The sequence below is a fragment of the Trichosurus vulpecula genome, chromosome 3 (genome assembly GCF_011100635.1).
Source record: "Trichosurus vulpecula isolate mTriVul1 chromosome 3, mTriVul1.pri, whole genome shotgun sequence".
NCBI lineage: Eukaryota > Metazoa > Chordata > Mammalia > Diprotodontia > Phalangeridae > Trichosurus > Trichosurus vulpecula.
The window spans coordinates 163460120-163479572 of record NC_050575.1 but is presented as its reverse complement, the minus strand read 5'-3'; the positions used below and the strand labels follow the sequence as shown (position 1 = coordinate 163479572).

Below are 19453 nucleotides of genomic sequence, written 5' to 3'. Positions count from 1 at the left end.
TAAATTAAAAATAATCCATTTCATGCTCCACATCTCCCCTTGCGGCTAGAAACCTTTTCCGTGAAGCAGTGAAAGGCTTTGAAATGCAAATCAATCTACCCCTTCCTGAGAGAGAGAATTTTTACCATTTCCCAACACCAACTCTTTTGCCTCTGGCAGCAAAAGGGCTTCGAATGCCACCAACTCCCAAATCCCTTTTCCCTGAGTCGACCCGTAATTTGGATGAGGTCCATGGCCAGATCCTCCGAGTCAATGACTCCACAGTCAAGACCCCAGGATCCCCAGATTTCGCCCACCTCCAGGTTATACGCATATAACTTATGTGACTGTCCTTCCCACTGGCCTGCTGGGATTTGGTTTCACTCAGTAGGAGGTTCTTCTCTGTTTCTGTTCCTCCAAGTTCCTCTTTCTTCGGGACTTTACTCAGCTGAAGTGAAATTACCCCAAGCCTGGTCTGGCGGCTGCCAGAGAAATCTCCGATGGTGCACCAACCCCCAGGGTCCAGTTAGGGGTCCCGCTTGTGGGTGAATCCCGGACGAGCCCCCAAAACTATGTGGTTACAAGATCTCTACCAATATGAAATAAAAATTCATAAAACAAAGAGGTGTCTGGAGGAGGAACAGAAAGTATTGTATTCAATTCTCGAGAGAAAGGGGCATTGCTGATGTGGCAATAATATGGCTAAGGTAAAGAGGAGGAATGAGGAAAGAGGGAGGGGGCTTCCTGGAGCAGGGAACAAACAACCCTTAGGTGGTCCTTTTTGTCCTTATTTGTTAATAACTCTGTGCTAGCATGGGTGGGTGGGGGGAGGCACTTATTGCCCCAGGCCCTGAATTCCTGAGAGTTAGGTAATCACATTCCTAAAAGGTTAAATCCCAAGTCTATCCCATCCTCTTAATGTCCCTGCTTATTCCGGAAATTTTTTAAAAAAGTAATTTTTATATTTTCTCTCTCTTCGAAGTCTTCACAAAAATTATCCCCCACTTGTAACTATTTGTTGGCTCAAGTCAGAAATTAATGAGGGTGATTCCAATTAAATTGGGGGGGGCACTTAGCAAAGTTGTGCAGATTTAACCCATCCCCATACTGTGTTTCCTAATTTATTTACCCTACTATTCTGTAGCTTAAGATTACCAGTTTGTAATAGTATATAACTGTTAACTGCTTAAAAATCATAGTTTATGATTTTTTTTCCTCTCTGAGTTTCCCCTTCTGCCTGTATAAGTTATAAGGCTGTAATATGATTGTGAACAATATTGACCACTGACAAACACTGAACAACTGAGCAAGGGATTTTCTTAGGTTGGTTGTCATTCTTGCGGTACTCAAAAAAACCAAAATGACATCACTATGGGGTCAAGGTCCAGTGTGTCCCACTGTGGCTGATCAGACCAGTATGAGCTCAGAAGGCTCTACCACCAGTCAGGTATAAATAGTTTATAAGAACATTTGGAGTGGATATGTCTCTAAGTTTGGACATTGTTGTCTGGCAGAACAGGCCACACTTAGCAAAGGACCTGGTCTGCTTTTCTGAGAAACTACAGGCCACCCTTTAGGCCTTTCCTCTTCTCCCTCTCCATACCTCACAATCCCTCCTTATCTTCTCTTAGCTTTTCCTTCACTCTCTGAAAAATGCAGGCCTTCTCCTTCCTGAAGCTAATCTCTCCTCCTATTCCTGATCCCATCTCCAGTCTCTTTCCTTCATCATTCCCTGCCTTTCTCTTATCTTTCTATGCATGGCCTCCTTCCTCATGCCTAAAAGCATGCCTTATACTTAAATAACCTTCAGTTGATTCTGCTGTGCCCTTATATCATCCTATAGCTCTACTTCTTTCTCACCCAAACTCCTGAAAAGGGTCACTTAATTGCCTCCATTTCCTTACCTCCCATTCACTTGTCAGTCTCTTTACAACCCTACCATTATACCCTCTTTAAGATGACTAACAGTTCGTTACCTGCCAGATCCACTGACCTTTTCTCAGCCCCATCCTCAGCCTCTTGAAGCCTATTTTGACAATCTGTACTCCCTTGGCTTCCATGACATTGTCTTCTCTTAGTTTCCTATTATTGTTTTTGAACAGATCCATGATTTCATTGGCATAAGGAGATTCAGGTAAGAGATTTTCTCTGCCATTACTGCTTTTCACCTTTGCAACTATAGAGTTGTCTGAGGCACTGAAAGGTTAAGTGTCTCAGCCAGGGTCACATGACTAATATGGATCAGAACCCAGGTTCTGCTTAGGCCAAGGCCAGCTCTCTATCTGCTAGAGTGACTAGACCAAGGCTTCTTAAACTTTTTTTACTCATGACTTCTTTTCGCCTGATAAATTTTTACGTAGCCATGGTTATATAGGTATATAAAATAGGTATACAAATCAAACATTTACTGATAATCAGTAATAAAGAGATTTATTTTAAAACAATTCTTTGGTATACGTATAATTTTATCATTTATTAAAGATGAAAGCAAACTTGCATACTCATGAGATGGATGTACTTATTTATTTTTACGTAAAGAATTAAATCTTGGTGGAATATTTGATACTGCATTTAATGGCTTTCAAAGGTAATCAATATTTTGATTTTATAATCATTAGTGCTGAGAATGCCACTTCAAATAAATATGTAGTACAAAGTGGCAGAAGTATATTTATAGACCCATATCAGAAATTGTTGGAAATTCTGTCCTAATCCCAAGCCAAAATTCATTTAACAATTTTTTAGGAAACTCAGGTTTAACTGTGTCACTTCATAACTTGGCAAATTCTTCTTGAACATTTAATGGCCGACGACTGATGTTTTTTATTTCAATTGAGTATGGCTTATGAACCCAGTTCAGCTTTTTAGAATCAAAATTTGAAGGGAAATATTTCTGAAATTGTGTCTCCAGGCACTTCAGATGATCCATTTTGACTCTTACAATTAAATCTTTGGGATGGTTATTTTCAATCATAAAATCAGCTGTAGTTGTAAACATTTCTAAAGAACCATTTTCCACTCTATTCTTCAATATGTCAACTTTTTTAGTAAAACTTTCAATTTTATCTTACTATTGTATTTCTGTAAGCACAGAAAACTTTGTACATATAATAAAAGCACTGCAATTCATAACATACAATAGTCTTGAATCTAAGCTGAGGTGTTGAGGTGTTTCTGGTACCATTTGTTGGCATTGTGTGGTGTAACAGCATGAGTAGTGCAGAGTAAACATACTGTGTGTGCAGAACCAAGGCTACAGTGAAGTCTCAAGATACAACATGGGTGAGAGCTGCCAGAAACCCCTTAGACTCATTACACATTTGATTAGAATTAAATTTTTGTTGTTGTGCATTGAGAAACCTTTTACTGTTGCTAAATTTTTTTCAACCCCCCCCCCCCACACGTACGTTCAATTACATAACCCCATATGGGGTCGCAACCCACAATTTAAGAAGAGCTGCACTAGACCACACTTCTCCTTTCCTGCCTTTCTGACCATTCCTCAGTATCCTTTAGATGGAATATTATCCTCCCCTCCACTAAACATGGGCAGTCCTTAAGGCTCTTTATCCTCTATTCCGGATCTGCACAACTTGGCAGTAAGTAGGGGCCAAAATTAAAATAGACTAAACTTCCTGCTATAGATAAGTTAGACTAGAGACAAACTTATGATGCTTGGTTGTGGTAGGTCACATGACAAACAGGAGGGTGCAGTGGCATCCCTACATTTTTCAAAGCAGCCTGTAGCCAGAATGGACTTTGTTTTCTTTGAATGACTCAGCTTGCCTCGTTGAGCTTCCCTGGACACTGGGGCTTGCTCTTCCGGGGCAGGACCAGAGCTTCCTGTGTGATGAGTCGTGGTGCTGGCTGAGGGGAGGTGTGTTAACGTGGTCTACGGTGGGGGAGGGGCCAAGTCAAGAACCAATCGGCCCTGGTCGTTCAGGCGGCGCTTGATGATGTCAAAAACTCTATAAGAGGGAAGAGGACAGCTTGAAGATCCTCCTTTCCTTTTCCGGTTGGAGCCAGAGACGCCTACAGCCGAAGCTGAGCTGCCGGTAGCAGAGCTGACTAGAGGCTAGTAGGTAATCTTCTTACCGTAGAGGGGAAGCATGTATACGATTTTGCCTTATACTATCTCGCTTCTCTGTGGCCTTTTGGTTACCCTTATAAGGCGGACTTATTGGGCCTGGAAGCTTTTGATGAAAATATCAAAATGGGGACGCTGGTTTGTGGGATTGTTACTGTGGAGTGTAAATACATGCTTTAGTTCTCCTGCCTTCTGCCTAGAGAATTCCTTATATCCTGCGGTTCTGGACCTTTTAGGCACATATGAGATTCTCTTTGAAATCATAAATTCTGCCTTCCTAATATACAGCCCTAAATCCTTTGGCAGATACATGTTGTACAGTTCTTCTCTAGTCTTTTCTCTAGCTATCCTTAGTCTTCTTTCCTCCTGTGATCTCATCTGCTTCCAAGAGTTTGATGATTATTTCCAGGCAGATGATCTCCAGATTTTATGTGTGTGTGTGTATGTTTGTATATGTGTGTGTACATATATGTATGTGTGTATGTGTATATATATGTGTGTGTGTGTGTGTGTGTGTGTGTGTATACGTACATACACATATATATTTTATATCTCCTTTATTTCTCTCCTAGAATCCTACTCTCATGCTGGGTGTTTTCATCTGGATATCCTATAAGTATCTCAAATGATAATAGAGCATATATTTGGACCTAGAAGGCATCTTAGTAATCATTTAATTTCAGCCCCTTTGTTTTACACATGAAGAAACTGAGGGTAAGAGAAATTCTGTGATTTGCCTAAGCTACTAAGTGGCAGAGTTGAGATTAGAGCATAGATCCTCTGGCTGTGCCATATCTTTTCTGCCAGACCACGTCTTCCTGACTTTTATTTCTATCAAGAGTACCACCGTTTTCTTAGACACCCAGGTTTGGTACTTTGGGTCATGCTTGACTCTTCCCTCTCCAGCTCCCATATGCAATCAATTTCCAAGTCTTGCCATTCTTTTTCTACAGCATCTCTTGCACCCAGCTCCTGTGGATTTACCTAGTGTTAACTCTAGTCTAGGCCTCGACTATCTCTTGCTTGGATTAGTAAATATCCTCCCAGTTGTTTTTTCTACCCATAGTCATTTCCCACTCTAGTCCATGCTCCACACAAGTGCCAAATTGAGATCCCCTAAATAGATCTATGTCACCTCCCTAATCAAAAATCTTCAATAGTTCTTTATTACATCTAGGATAAAAGATGAACTCCTTAGCCTAGCATTTGAAGCCCTTCATAATTTGAGAGACCCTTGTGAGGTCTAAATTTTGTTATATACATAGGAATTGATCTTTTGAAAAAAGAAGGTGTGATAAAAATGTGACAGCTTGAAACTGTTGTGTTTGGTTATGAACAAGTAATATTACTTTTAATATGCATTCACCTAATTTGATGGGTAATTTCAAGCTTTTTTAAAATACATAAATATGTTTAAGGCATTAAATTTGTATGGTTTACTATCAGAGAAAAATGATGAATGGGTTAAAAAGCTGTTATTATTCAGTTAAAATTGTTTTGCTATCACTTAATAGCATTTGTAAGATTATTGATTGATACTTTGTGAGAATCTCCTGTTGTACTTGTTATATACAAGAGGTTTTGTGAATAGAAAATCTGGAAAATTTGTGATATCTAGAAATTCTGTAATAACAAAGAATTGAGTTGTTATACTACTTTGAAAAATATAGGGGTGTGATTTTCAAGCCTGCATCATCTAAAGATTCATTTATGTATGTTAATCTGGAGGTTTATGGACTAATTTGTGACGGCACTTTGGGAATTTGTGAATGAATCCCAATGTTTAAAGGTTATTTTTGCTTTAATGAGGGGAGAGACACATATCATTTTAGAGCTGTCCAAGTGATTTTCTTCATGAAAGTTTAGTGACAGTCCCTTTTAATATCAGGATAATTTTTGGACTTTTTAAAGAAGGGAAAATACTCTTTAAAAAATTGTTTTGTAAAATCTTTTGTATAATTTTTAGAAGGCCTGCTGAATTTCTATTTGTGAGCTAATTTGTTGAACTTTATATTTGGGGAATGCTTATAATGGCTTCTATAGAGGCCTTGGGGGGAAGGGCAGCAGCACTGGGATTTAAGTTTTACTGAGAGAGAGAGAACAGCCGGGGTCAGAAGCCATCAGACCTCCAAACCTGGCTTTTTAAGGTCAGCAAAAGTGATGGGCTTAGTTAGTGATAAAAGGAAAGGTATATACCTACAGACCTAGATGGTTTTATGGGGAACAATGGAAAATTGGATTAATGTAAATATGTGAAGTCTTGCCATTTTTAATCAAATGACTGGGTAGATTGGTACTCTTGTACAGTCACATGAAAGATAACACTCTTTCTAAACATCAATGAGAATAATTTGCACAAAGGGAAAAGAAGTTCATGAGATAAAAATACAAATGTAAGGTTGAATCATTATCCCATAAACTAAGGCTGGGATTTAAAGTTACTTTGTATCTATGTGGAATAAATGTTTTAAAAGTGATATGAGCAATTGGGTATTAATACAAATGGTGTGATTAATTGCTGGAACTAAATCAGAGACATTTTTGGTTTGGAGAAAAGAATTTCATTGCAAATTTCTTAGAGGTAATTTATGGGATACTTTTGCATTAATAGAAAAGGCAATTTCATTCGAAGTTTTTATTATTGTGGAAATAATATCCGTTTATAAGGTGTGTTCTGTGGTACAAACATGCTTTATTATAAGCAACTTATTGATATGCATTGTTTTGGAATTAATTACTTATGTATGCTCCCAAGTCTTTTATGATGACTGGAGTAAAAGTCAAGTCTCTTATAAGTAAATTCGTCTCTATAACTATCGAACTCAAGGGTAGAAAGCTCCTACCTGCAAAGTGTTGTTACTTATATTTACATGTATAGAGTTGGATCCTCAATAGCATCTGATCCTCCTAAAGGAATTGGAATCAGAAGGGAAACTTTTGAGAAAATAACAAGATCAGAAAATCCTGTATGTCCAAAGTAAATAATCGCATTACAGGGCTCTTAGTTTCTTTCCTTGTAACTTGTAATGTTCTTTCTATTTGAACCCTGCATATCAAACTTGTGTCAGATTTGTGTCTTTTAGACTACTGGCTGCCCACCTGCAGATGGTCATGCAACAAGGATTCCTGTTCCCCACTCTCCTCATCCCCTGGATGCTGCTTCAGCCTCATTTTACTCCCCTCCACACCCCCACTCAGGCAGGGACAGCTCCCTTGTCTCTCTCTCAAAAAGCATTTGGATGGATAGTGAGGAAGACAGGAATGCTGAGGCAGATGCAGCAAGAAGGAGGCAGGATGTGAGATAAGATGCTGGGCGAGACTAGCCAGAAAAGTAAACAAAAAAAAGAAAAGACTATGTATTAAAACCCCTCACCTTGGAGACTTGCCTGTATGCTTTCTAGCTATACTGGATTCTGGGCCCCACTGTGAACCGCTTCTGTTTCTAACCCACCGATTCCTGATTCCCACCCTATGCCTAGGGTTAGGCCTGCTTCCATAGGACTAGAAGCCTAATGCCTTAATTCAAATAGGGGACTCTGTGGGGCAGGGCAGAGTGCAGGATTCTGGGTCACCATCATTCCTAGGATCCTAGCTTACTCCCCATAGCTTTCCCCCATTCCCTGGAAACTCTGAATGAAATTTATCCTTTGAGCACTTGAAGGACAACATAGGCAACCTCTTGGATGCAAGACATCCACTCCTGCCTGGTATCTCTCCCTACCTCTTTCTAGGGCTTGTGGTTCCTCCCCCTTCTTTCACCCATTCTAAGAGATAAAGTTAATGTCTGAACCTATCATATTTCAATTCTCTCAGATCAGGCATAACGAGAGAGGAATAGAAAAAAAGAGGAGAAAGATGGCAGCTAGAAAGCAGGGATTTCCTTAAGCTCACCCCCAAATCCCTCCAAACACCTGTAGAAAATGGCTCTGAACAAATTCTAGAGCTGCAGAACCCATGAAATAGCAGAGGGAAACAGGTCTCCAACCCAGGAGAGCCTGGATGGTCACCAGGAAAGGTCTATCACATGGTGCTGAGAGAGGAGGGCAGCCCGGCATGGGCCGCACCAGGACAGACCAGACCAATTAGACTGGAGCAAGTGGAAGCTAGTGACTTTATGAGAAATCAAGGTATTATAAAACAAACCAAAGGAATGAAAAAATGGAAGACAATGTGAAACATATTGGAAAAACCACCGACCTGGAGAACAGATCCAGGAGAGATAATTTAAAATTTATTAGACTATTCGAAAGCCATGATCAAAAAAAGAGCCTAGACATCATCTTTCAAGAAATTATCAAGGAAAACTGCCCTGATATTCTGGAACCAGGGGGTAAAATAGAAACTGAAAGAATCCACAGATCACCTCCTCAAAAAGATCCCAAAAAGAAAACTCCTAGGAATATTGTCGCCAAATTCCAGAGTTTCCAGGTCAAGGAGAAATTACTGCAAGCAACACAATTTGAATATTGTGGAAACACAATCAGAATAACACAAGATCTAGCAGCTGCTACATTAAGGTATCAAAGGGCTTGGAATATCATATTCTGGAGGTCAAAGGAGCTAGAATTAAAACCAAGAATCACCTACGCAGCAAAACTGAGTAAAATGCTCCAAGGCAAAATATGGATTTTCAACAAAATAGAGGACTTTCAAGCTTTCTCAATGAAAAGACCAGAGCTGAATAGAAAATCTGACTTTCAAATACAAGAATCAAGAGAAGCATGAAAAGGTAAACAAGAAAGAGAATTGATAAGGGACTTACTAAATTGGAAAATGTTTTGTTTACATTCCTACATGGAAAGATGATGTGTGTAATTCATGAGACATTTCTCAGTATTAGGGGAATTGAAGGGAATATAGACAGAGGGCACAGGATGAGTTGTATATGAAGGGATGAGATCTAAAAAAAATGAAATAAATTTAAGGGGTGAGAGAGGAATATATTGAGAGAAGGAGAAAGGGAGAGATAGAATGGGGTAAATGATCTCACATAAAAGTGGCAAGAAAAAGCAGTTGTGTTGGAAGGGAAGGGGGGGCAGGTGAGGGGGAATGAGTGAATCTTGCTCTCATCAGATTCAACTTGAGGGAATAACATACACACTCAATTGGGTATTTTACTCCACAGGAAAGTAAAGGGAAGGGGATAAAAAAAGGGGGGAATGATAGAAGGGAGGGAAGATAGGGGGAGGAGGTAATTAAAAGCAAACACTTTTGAAAAGGGACAGGGTCAAGGGAGAAAATTGAATAAAAGGGGACAGGACAGGATGGAAGGAAATATAGTTAGCCTTTCACAACATGAGCACTGTGCAAGTGTTTTACATAATGATACATGTGTGATCTATGTTGAATTGCTTGCCTTCCTAGGGAGGGTGGGTGGGAAGGGAAGAGGGGAAAGAATTTGGAACTCAGTTTTTTTTTAAAATTTAAATTTATTTTTAGTTTACCACGCACGGTTCCACATAATTTTGAGTTCCAGATTTTCTCCCCTCCCTCCTTCCTCCCTCCCCAAGACGGCATGGAATCTCATATAACTACCATGTATAACTTCACATTGAATTAATTTATACACTAGTCAAGTTGTGGAGAAGAATTATGACCAATGGAATGAATCACGAGAAAGAAGAGACGGAACCAAAAAAAAAAAAAACCCAAAAACAAAAACAAAAGAGAAGAAAAAAGGCGAGCATGTAGTGTGCCTCAATCTGTATTCAAACTTCACAGGAACTCAAAGTTTTAAAAGCAGATGCTTTTAAAAAAAAAAAGGTTGTGGTTTTTTTTTTTTTTTTTTGCATACAGCTGGGAAACAAGACATATAGGGAATGGGGCATAAAAATCTATCCTGCCCTACCAGAAAGTAAGGTGAAAGGGGACGTGGGGGGTGGGGAAGTGGGGTGAAAGGATGGAGGGCTAACTGGGGAACGAGGCAATCAGAATACATGCCATCTTGGAATGGGGGGGAGGGTAGAAATGGGGAGAAAATTTGTAACTCGAAATCTTGTGGAAATCAATGTTGAAAACTAAAATATTAAATAAAAATGATTAAATTAAAAACACCATAAAAAGAAAAATAGAGGAGAAACTGATGCGAATGTATTAGAGTAATAACTCATGATCTTAATGGGAAGATTTTATGAATAAGGCAGGAAATGCATGCAAGCTATTTAGAGCTAGCTTTAAGGATGTTCCTTAAACAATGTGAGATTATAGTCATATCTTAAATTGATTACTGGTACTTGCTATTCAAAGACTTAACAGGACTGTTAACTGGCTGTTTTTCTGAGTCTAACTCCAGGTGTAGTATCAAGGAAGGCTGACCCAAGATGCCAGTGGCCTTTGGGCCTGGCTGAATGCAGCTTGCAGTTTGACACAACTTCTGCCTGGAGTTGACAGGAAGCTGGGGAAAATATGGTCCCCTTACTCTAAGTCCCCAATCTCTTGGTGGCCAATTTCTATAATCAGAAGGTTTTGTAAGTACAGTAACAAATCTGTTAAAATAATTGATTATGGAACATCTTAGATTGTCATAGGACTGGGACTAGTGTTCCTGTGTGTGGTCCTGTATAAGTTAGGGTCCTTTAATTCTTGGTAATGGTAAGGAGACAATTAGACAATCAGGTCAAGGGCTTGTGAGGATATTATTTGGTTAATATCAAGCTTGTCTAAAGTTTCGTTACAATTAATAACGTTAAAAGAAGAATGGCTTGTGGTTTATTTTGTAAATGCCATCAAAGAAACATGGTATGACAAAAAATTTATGATGTTATCTGTACTGTGTTAAAAATTGATTATGTGATGTATTTGTGTATGTATTGGAGTCTGTTGTTGATTTCTTAGTGAAATCTCATCCTCCTGGTGAGGAATTAATAATGAGTTAATGTAAAATATAAAAAAAAAACTGTGTTCTGATGTGAATTTCTTAAACAGGACAACTGGTTAAGGTTCCAATTTGGAAAGTGTAAAATGATTAGGGTATAGGAATTAGAGGTGGCAGTTTAAAATTGTGCTAGGGTAACTTTGGTAGGAGAATGGAAGGAGAGTTGGTTCCTATAAGAAGACAAGGAGAAGATGCTGAGACGCTGTGGAGATGGCTGAAACAAATACCAAGGACCAGAAGACTTCACTGATGTTGTTCCCTGCCAGACAGCCTTATGGAAAGAGACTTTCGAATCTTAGAGGGACGATTGCATTATTGTTTTCTTTTGGGTCTCCGTGTCTGTATTTACAAAGAGGACTGCCCCCTTTGATTTGTCAATGTGGTGATCAACCTTTACTTCTTCCCATATTTACAAAAAGGGGTGATAGTTAAAAGGGAAAAATTCAGATGAGAAAGAGTATGGGAGTACTAAAGATGTGGAAACAAAAAAATTTTGAATAAAAAAGGAGGAGGGGCGCAAGCCTGAAAAGGGTAATGGGGACACAAGCATGATGGAGAAAAGAATGTGGTATGAAAGTCTGATAAGTGAAGAAGATGGGCTGGTAGATAATTTATATCATCAGTGGTGAGTGAAGTCCTCAAACAGCATGAAATGAGAGAGGTGATTGAGTGGGGGATAATTCCTGTGAAGACTTTACAGAGAGAGAAAATATAAACATTACCTTTTTTTAATTTCTGGAATAAGCAGGGGCATTGAGAGGATGGGATAGACTTGGGATTTAACCTTGTGGGAATGTGATTACCTAACTCTCAGGAATTCGGGGCCTGGGGCAATAAGTGCCTCCCCCCCACCCATGCTAGCACAGAGTTGTTACCAAATAAGGACAAAAAGGACCACGTATGGGTTGTTTGTTCCCTGCTCCAGAAGTCCCCTCCCTCTTTCCTCATTCCTCCTCTTTACCTTAGCCATATTATCGCCACATCAGCAGTTAGTTACTAAATAAGGAGATATGTTTCAGATTGGCTCTACTTGATTTCCTGGTTCTCTGTCTAGCTTTTCACGCCTAGACTGTAAGCCTGCCTCCCAGCCAATGGAGAGGAGGGATAGTGGTGGGTGGGAGTTCTTTTGCGACATGATATATGTTGGTGCTTTGCCTTTGTGATTCACCTCCTTCTGCTAGTCTGTCCTAGCAGAGGTGATGCCCCTTTCTCTTGAGAATTGAATAAAATACTTTCTGTTCCTCCTCCAGACACCTCGTTGTTTTATGAATTTTTATTTCATATTGGTAGGGGTCTTGTACCCCACGCACAAGCAATTAGATAGCTCAGCGAATAGAGAGCACTGGACCCAAAGTCAAGTGAAGACCTGAGTAGAAATTTGGCCAGAGATATTTACTACCTGAATGACCCTGGACAAGTGACTTAACTTCTGTCTGCCTCAGTTTCTCCACCTGTAAAATGGGGATATTAACAGCATCTACCTTTCTTGTGAGATAAAATAATATTTGTAAAGTGCTTTGAAAATCTGAAATGCTATGTAAATGGTAGCTATCATTAATACCATTATTATTAATCTACAGTGCTAATGTTTTATATTAGTAGGGTGACAGAACTCTGATGACTCCTTCAGTGCCATGATCATACCTACCTCTAGATTTAAGTACACTTAGTAGTCAACTGCTATCTAAAAAGTTTTCTTCAGTTCTTCTCAGATAGCTATGATATTTACCTCATGTTCGTTCCAACATATTCCAGCTTAGCATAGAATTAGAAGTAGTTGAGCCATAATCTTAAAAAGAGCTTATTCCTAGCATAACCTTAATAAATTCTTTTTCTGGAATTATTTTGTTTACCTCTCGGTTAGACTAGAAATCAGGAATTGAGACCTCCTCTACCTATTTTGAAGAGAGAAACTGAATACTTTTGATTCAGTGTGGAAGGAAATGTTGACCTGCACAGGATTACCAAAGCTTGTGGGTAAATATACTGCATTTAGAATCTGCAATCTGAAGTAGAGGTCAGATTTAAAAAAAATCCAAAACAAAACAAAAAAAAACCTTTTTTGATTTTATTTTTGCTTTAATTCAAGAATGTTTCCAGAACAACTTCCTAACTCTCTGAGGAAATGCTCCACATTACATATATCCCAGATATACCATATCATCTGTATGAAAGAAGAAATGCAGTGTCTCTCACCTAGTTATACTGTGGGGGGAAAAACAAGTCTTTCCTTAGATAAAGGAATACTTATAATCAAAGCAGATTCAAATGTATGTTTTTTCCTCTGACTACCAAAGGGCCTTTTATTCTCCCATCGACTTTACCAAGGTTTTCTTTTATTGTAACGAGACATTGCCATCACATTACAATTAATTTGTATCATCTCCTAAAATAGTCATTTATTAAAATTACAATGTGTTTGTTAAAAAAAAATTAAATTACCTTAAGCACAGCTTCTATTGGTTTCCCTTTTTTCCAGGCCACACAGAAAAAGGATAACACAAGAAGCACTAGTCCACAAAGCCCCTGAATTGTGGTTCAGACCTCATAAAGAAATGATTCCTTGAGCTGAGGAGCACTACTATGCCACACACTAGGACCTTTTCCACCCACCAACAATATGCTTTCTTCTTTTGACACATCACATAGAGAATTCCACCAAAGACTCCAATACTTAGGCGGAAATTAGAGCCAAATTCCCCAAGGCCTAACATCCAGACCTATGGAACCTAAAAAGAACTGGTTGTAAGTAGATAAAGAAAAGCAAGGCTGCAGTAAGCACTAACTAAGCTTGAAGTTAATTGCTTCTGAAGCCAAGTAAATAATCCTCCTTTAATAGGAATGATGAGCAAACCCTAAAAATGCAGCACAGGGCAAGGACTACCAATTATCAGAGCACAACCTTTCCCAGAGAACAAACCTCTTTTATTAAGCTTTCGCCAGGAACTTAAAATATTTAGGATTCCTCATTTTCATCTTAGAAGTGGGAGCAGTATGAAACACTTTGAAAAAATGTCAAAGAAATGGTGTGCCTGGTAAAGATATGCACACAGTAGGTATTTGTTTAGGACCTGCTGAAAAGAAATTACAATTTACAAAAAGCAGAGCTCCTCCATCTTCCCTCTTCCTCCAGCAGCCACTGCTAAAACTTGAATTAAAGAGGATAAGCTGCCTGTCACCAAATCTCACTACGCCACAAGTAATCTAATCGATCACCTTCCATATTCATACAAAAACTACAGCACCAACTCTGCAGACAAAGCTATTCTCCTGGCTATTCACATGCCACTTTTCCCTCTGAGTTAAGACAGAAACAAAAAACCAAAAAAACCTCTGTAAGACCTGGGGGTGGGGTGGGGAGGGGAAGGACAGAGAGGGAGAGGGGGAGAGAGCAAGGGGGAGGGAGGGAAAGAGGGGGAGAGAGCAAGGGGGGGGGGAGGGAGGGAAAGAGGGGGAAAGAGGGAAGCGGGGGACAGGGAGGGATGGAGGGAGGGAGGGAGAGGGAGAGAAGGAGAGAGGGAGGGAGGGAGAGAGGGGGGGGGAGAGAGAGAGAGAGAGAGAGAGAGAGAGAGAGAGAGAGAGGGAGGGAGAGAGAGAATGCATACATACACTGATGTACAGATTCCCACTGAGCTTTCAGAGTGAAATCAGCCTTCCTTTGGAGGCTGCCAGGTTACACAATTAAGATTTCAAAAGAGAGGCTGCAGGTGAAAATAAATGATCCTTTAGAAGAGATCAAATGCAACTGTCATACTTTACTCCCTGATAAAGGAGGATCTGGAGGAGGCAGGCCTATGAACAAGCATCAAATTCGAACAGGGGAACTAGAGTCCAGGTAGCCTGTTGCCCAGACTGCTTCACAGTGTTACTCATCATTTTCCCAAAGACCTTTTGCTGCATCATCCTTGTCCACACAAGTGGTATGATGTGGTTGTAATGACAGCCTTTGTAATTCCAGAATTACCTCCCTCCTCAAGAAAAAAAAGGTAGTAAAGTGGCTGCAAGGAGGGTTAAGTAATCAAGGGCCCACCCCATTGGTGCTCGTTGAAATGAGAGGAGCCGCTGCACAGCAAAAACTAAACAGAGGCTGGAAGCAGCCTCTGGGGAAATGCTTCTCATCCTAGGCAACTACCCTAACTAATTCGGCCTAGTGTCACCAGCTCCTTCGGTTTTCTTGCCTGGTTTCTGAATACACTACACATTTCTCGACCACCATCACCCCTCTGCTTTCAGTCCTCATCTTCTAATTCTTTTACTTGAGTTACCAATGCACTCCATCCCCTTTCCAATATAACTCCAGGCTTCCTCCTAAACCATTCCCCCTCCCCTCCACCCCCCAAACTGCCTTGTTTGACTCCCTCAATTCTGTCTTCCAAATATCCTGGCTCCTACTAACCTTAATCACTCCCCCCCCCCTTATCCTTCACATTTCCTTCGGGGTTTTATTACCCTTTCCTACTAAAACAGCTTAGCATTTACCAAACTTCTCCTCCCTATCTGGTGGGGGCGGGGAGGGAGAGGAGGGAGGTCCCTGACTAGCATCGATCCATCCACAATCGCCCATTACTTTAATCCCCTCCCCCATCTCACTCCCGGACCTCTCCAACCTGCCTCACCTCCGCCACCCTCCCCCATTCTCCCTTTTCTCTCTCAGCCCTCTTTATCTCCCTTTAACTCTCCTCTGGTCCTCCCACTCCGCCCCCCCCCTCCCTTACCCCGCCCCGTCTACCCCAACTCTCCTCCCTTAAGCTGTGGGTCTGGTCCCCGCTCCCCCTATCCTTTCATTCCCCCCTCTCCCTCAACCCTCCCCCGCCCATCTCCAGTCAATTCCTTAAGCTCCGGTGAGCTAAGCTCTGGGGTCAGGCCCCTAGTCCCCCAACGCCAGAAACGGGGCCCTGACCGCTCACCGGCCCCTTCCTCCGGTCCTCGCCCTCCTCGGTCTCCGCCTCGCCTCTCCCAGGCTCGGACTGTAACTTCAAGCACCCCTGGACCTGGAGTCTCCGCCCGCCTTCGGCCGAGGCGCGGGGGGTTGGGGAGAGGAGAGCGGGAGCGGACCCAAGCGCAGAGGGGGAGGGAACGGGGGAGGGGCCTCCCGGACAGGTAGAGTGGGGGCGGCGCCGCGCTGGGCTGGTCCACGAACGTAGCAGGAGCAGGGGGCGCAGGAGAAGTGCCTCCCACCTGGAGAGCGAGCCCACGAGCGAGCGAGCCCGGGGCGTGGGCTGGAGAAGCCAAGGAGCTCCTAGGCCAAGGGCGGAGGCGGGGCCCAGAGTCTTCCCAGCTCCGAGCTCGGGAGGCGGGGACTCCTGGGGCTTACTGGGGCGGCCCTCTCCCCCAGTGCCCGGGTTATAACCTCCTGGGAAAAGGGTCCGTGCTCAGCCTTTCTGCAGACTTGGCGGACTTGAGGAGCGGTACAAGAGATACAACTTCAGACCCTGCCAATGTGTGGAAGTGTTTTGCACGCAGGCTTGTTTTAGAAGACGGTGCAGTCTGAGTGCGATCACTGTAAAGTGTCAGTGACTTTTATTTTTTAAGAGAATCAGTAAAACCTTTTTAAAAAGAAAAGGCATCATCGCCTTTGCCACCAAACACCTTTCCTGTCCTTCCTCTTACGGATTGCCATCACCTTGAGAGCAAACCGTGTCAGCTGTCAATAACCCCAGTGTTCAGTACCAGGGGACTTGCACCTATTAACCCCTCCCCCGCCCAAAAGTAAGTGTGTGCCCTTCGGGAAAGCGGTATGCAGTCTTTTGGTAGGGAGAGGGGGGCGGTGTTGACGGAGCACGAACAATTAAGGTATTAGGATAAGCATTAGAAATCCAGGGGGAATTGGGATAGTCGCGCAGGGCCACAATGGGAAAAGCAAGCAAGACTGCCTTCTCTCTCCTGGTCTAAATTTTGCCTAACCTTCCATACCTGGCTCTAGCCCCGTCTCCTCCAAGCCTCCTTCAAGGAGCAGCCCAGCCCAGGTCCCAGTGATGGCTGGCTCCCAGTGGCACTTATTGGCTATATAATTGGCTGCACAATCAGCTATGACCTTATGACATCTTGTATTGTTTTGAACTGTTTAAATATTTTCACTGTTACATTCAAAATGAATATTTGTCTTTTTACACACTCAATTCAGCAAACATTTATTAAGTATCTATTGCTTCAACGGCACTGTCCAAGAGGCTGGGAACAAAAAGATACAAATAACAATCTAAAAAGGGCAGGGAGATATTTTAATATGTATTAGTTATGAGTTACTGTGAAGAAATTGATTCGTAAAGCACTATAATAAACAAACATCACCTAATATTGTTGCTGTTATTTCTATTCCTTATATCCTATCTCCTCCACTAAAGAGTAAGGTCCTTGGAGTAGGGACTAGGCCTTGTTCCATCTTCAATGACTAGTACAGAGCTGGCACTCAATAAACACTAGCTAATTGAATGATTTAACTTGTAAGGATCTAGACCTCTAAGCTAAACCAAAGGTTTTGTTTTTTTTTTTTTTAAAGCAAGTAGCGCTAGAAATTCAAACTGAACATCCCTCCTAAAACAAAACAAAAATATCAAAATTTTCTCACAACTCAGTAACAAACATTTATTAAATCTAAATTCATAGTAATAAAAGCTGACGTTAAAATAACACCTTATGGTTTATAAAATGCTTTATATCCATTCTCTACAGCCATGATCTTATTCAATCCTCACAAAATCCTTGTGAGATAGGTAATACAGATATCAGTCCCATTTTACAGATGAAACAGAAGCATCGGGTCTAAGTGATTTCTTTAAGATCACAAAGCAAACAAGTGGCACAGCCAGAATTCAAACTCAGGTCTTCTAATTTGTAGCCCAGCGCTAACTAAAACAAAGCTGCCAATCTTTCATTCAGTCATAGGCTAGCTTATGAGATAGGTTATCTATTGAATTCTTCCATGGAAGGGCATAGTCAGTGCACAAGGGCCTAGGTCACAGCCAGAGTCTGAGTTCAGAATCTTTGGGCGGGGTACTTAGTTAAGCAACCATCAAAACAACGGTCTTGAGAGGACAGGTCTTCAGTTATTTTTAAAGACACCTAGGTGGTACTACCTGGTGCCACCTACCTTGCAGGCTTGGTGTGATATACTATAATATGCCGTAGCCCAAGGCAGGTCAAACTTTACCCTTTCAGAGGGAAAAAAAAAAACAACCCATTTCTCAGGCACCAGTCAACACTGGCAGTCCAACGGTATGACAAAAAACAATCAGCATTGGTGTACACATTTATAAGCAATTGAAAAGGATATCTGGGGAGAGTAAATGGGGATGACTGTTGACTCCATTAAAACGATAACTTGCTGGTGGAAGATGTGAACTATCTGAAGAAATGACCTCCCCTACAGTTTAAAAAAAAAGTAAACAATTACTATGTATTAAATATAAAGCCTTAGTCTTCTGGAAACACGCTTTTAAAAGATGAACTTAATTCTCACGGAACTTAGAGAGAAGGTTTTATTCTCTTTCATTTACCCATAAGGAAAGCAAGTTATAGAATTATTAAGGAACTTAGCCAAGGTCACTCACAAGTAAATATTAAAAATCAAGTACAGAACCTTCTCCTTCCAGAATCCAGTAGTCACTAGGCTACCATACTAATGTTAACTAAAAATTTAGGAGGCTCCCTTCTGATTGGTTAGGGATGACAGAGGCCTGGCGCCTGATGCTATCTTTAGTGGTGTTTGTTTTAAAATAATAACAACAGGAGGGAAAGGCGTAATTTTTTTCCTTTAAAAAATTCATCTCAGGGCTGTGGGACATTGCAAAAATGTTTCTTAAGTCCTCAAATACAATTTACTTTTAAAAGTATTATTTTAGGCTATCTCATTCATTCATTAAAGGCCAACTCTCTACAGTTTGAATTAAATAATTACTGAAATATACCAGAGACAATGGTACAAACAGGATTTTATATTTGCCAAAAATCTGTCTCGTAGGAAGGCACCTTTGCGAGGGTGTGGGGTGGGGGTGGGTCGGAACGTTGCCATAACTTTGACCACCGCTCAAGCTTTGGGATTTGGGCAGGGGAGTAGGGAGGAGAAGGGAGGGAAGTGAAAGGGGAAGGGAGGTGAGAAGAAAAAGAAAAGGGAGGAGGGAAATGCTATGACAGGGGGAAGAAAGGGGAGGAGAGGAGAGAAGGGTAAGAGGGGAGAGGAAGAAAGGGAAGGGCAGTAGGGGGGAGGGGAAAAAAGGCGGGGAGGGGAGACGGGAGGAGAGGGTAACGAAAAGGGAAGGGAGGGAAAAGAAATGAAAAGGGAGGGGAAGGAAGAAGAGGAGGGAGGCGGAGGGGGGGGCGGTGGAAGGGTCCCCTTTCACTCCCTCCCCCACAGAAAATCGCCGGCTTCCTCCCCTCCCCGCCCCCACGGCTCTGGAAGAATAACGGCGGGCCGTCGCCCCGCGCGCCCACACTCACCTCGGCTGGCTGGGCTCTGGAGCGGCCGCTAGCGCGGCTGCTCCCTCCCCGTCCTCCTCAGCCCCGGGCGGCGGCGG

The 19453-nt window shown here is 41.7% G+C and overlaps 1 protein-coding gene across 4 annotated transcripts in view; it reads right to left on the bottom strand.

Annotated features, from left to right (window-relative positions):
* Window positions 1–19448, bottom strand: part of USP20 (ubiquitin specific peptidase 20) — a 60889-nt gene extending 41441 nt beyond the window's left edge. The window contains exon 1 of one of the 4 annotated variants that reach the window (XM_036750421.1): window positions 19377–19448. The gene's annotated coding sequence lies outside the window, so the exon portion shown is untranslated. Of the gene's footprint in view, window positions 1–15847; window positions 15943–18030; window positions 18064–19376 lie in introns of those variants that run through there. The other 3 variants (XM_036750425.1, XM_036750422.1, XM_036750424.1) reach the window with 3 other exon arrangements.
* Between the last annotated feature and the right edge of the window lie 5 nt (window positions 19449–19453).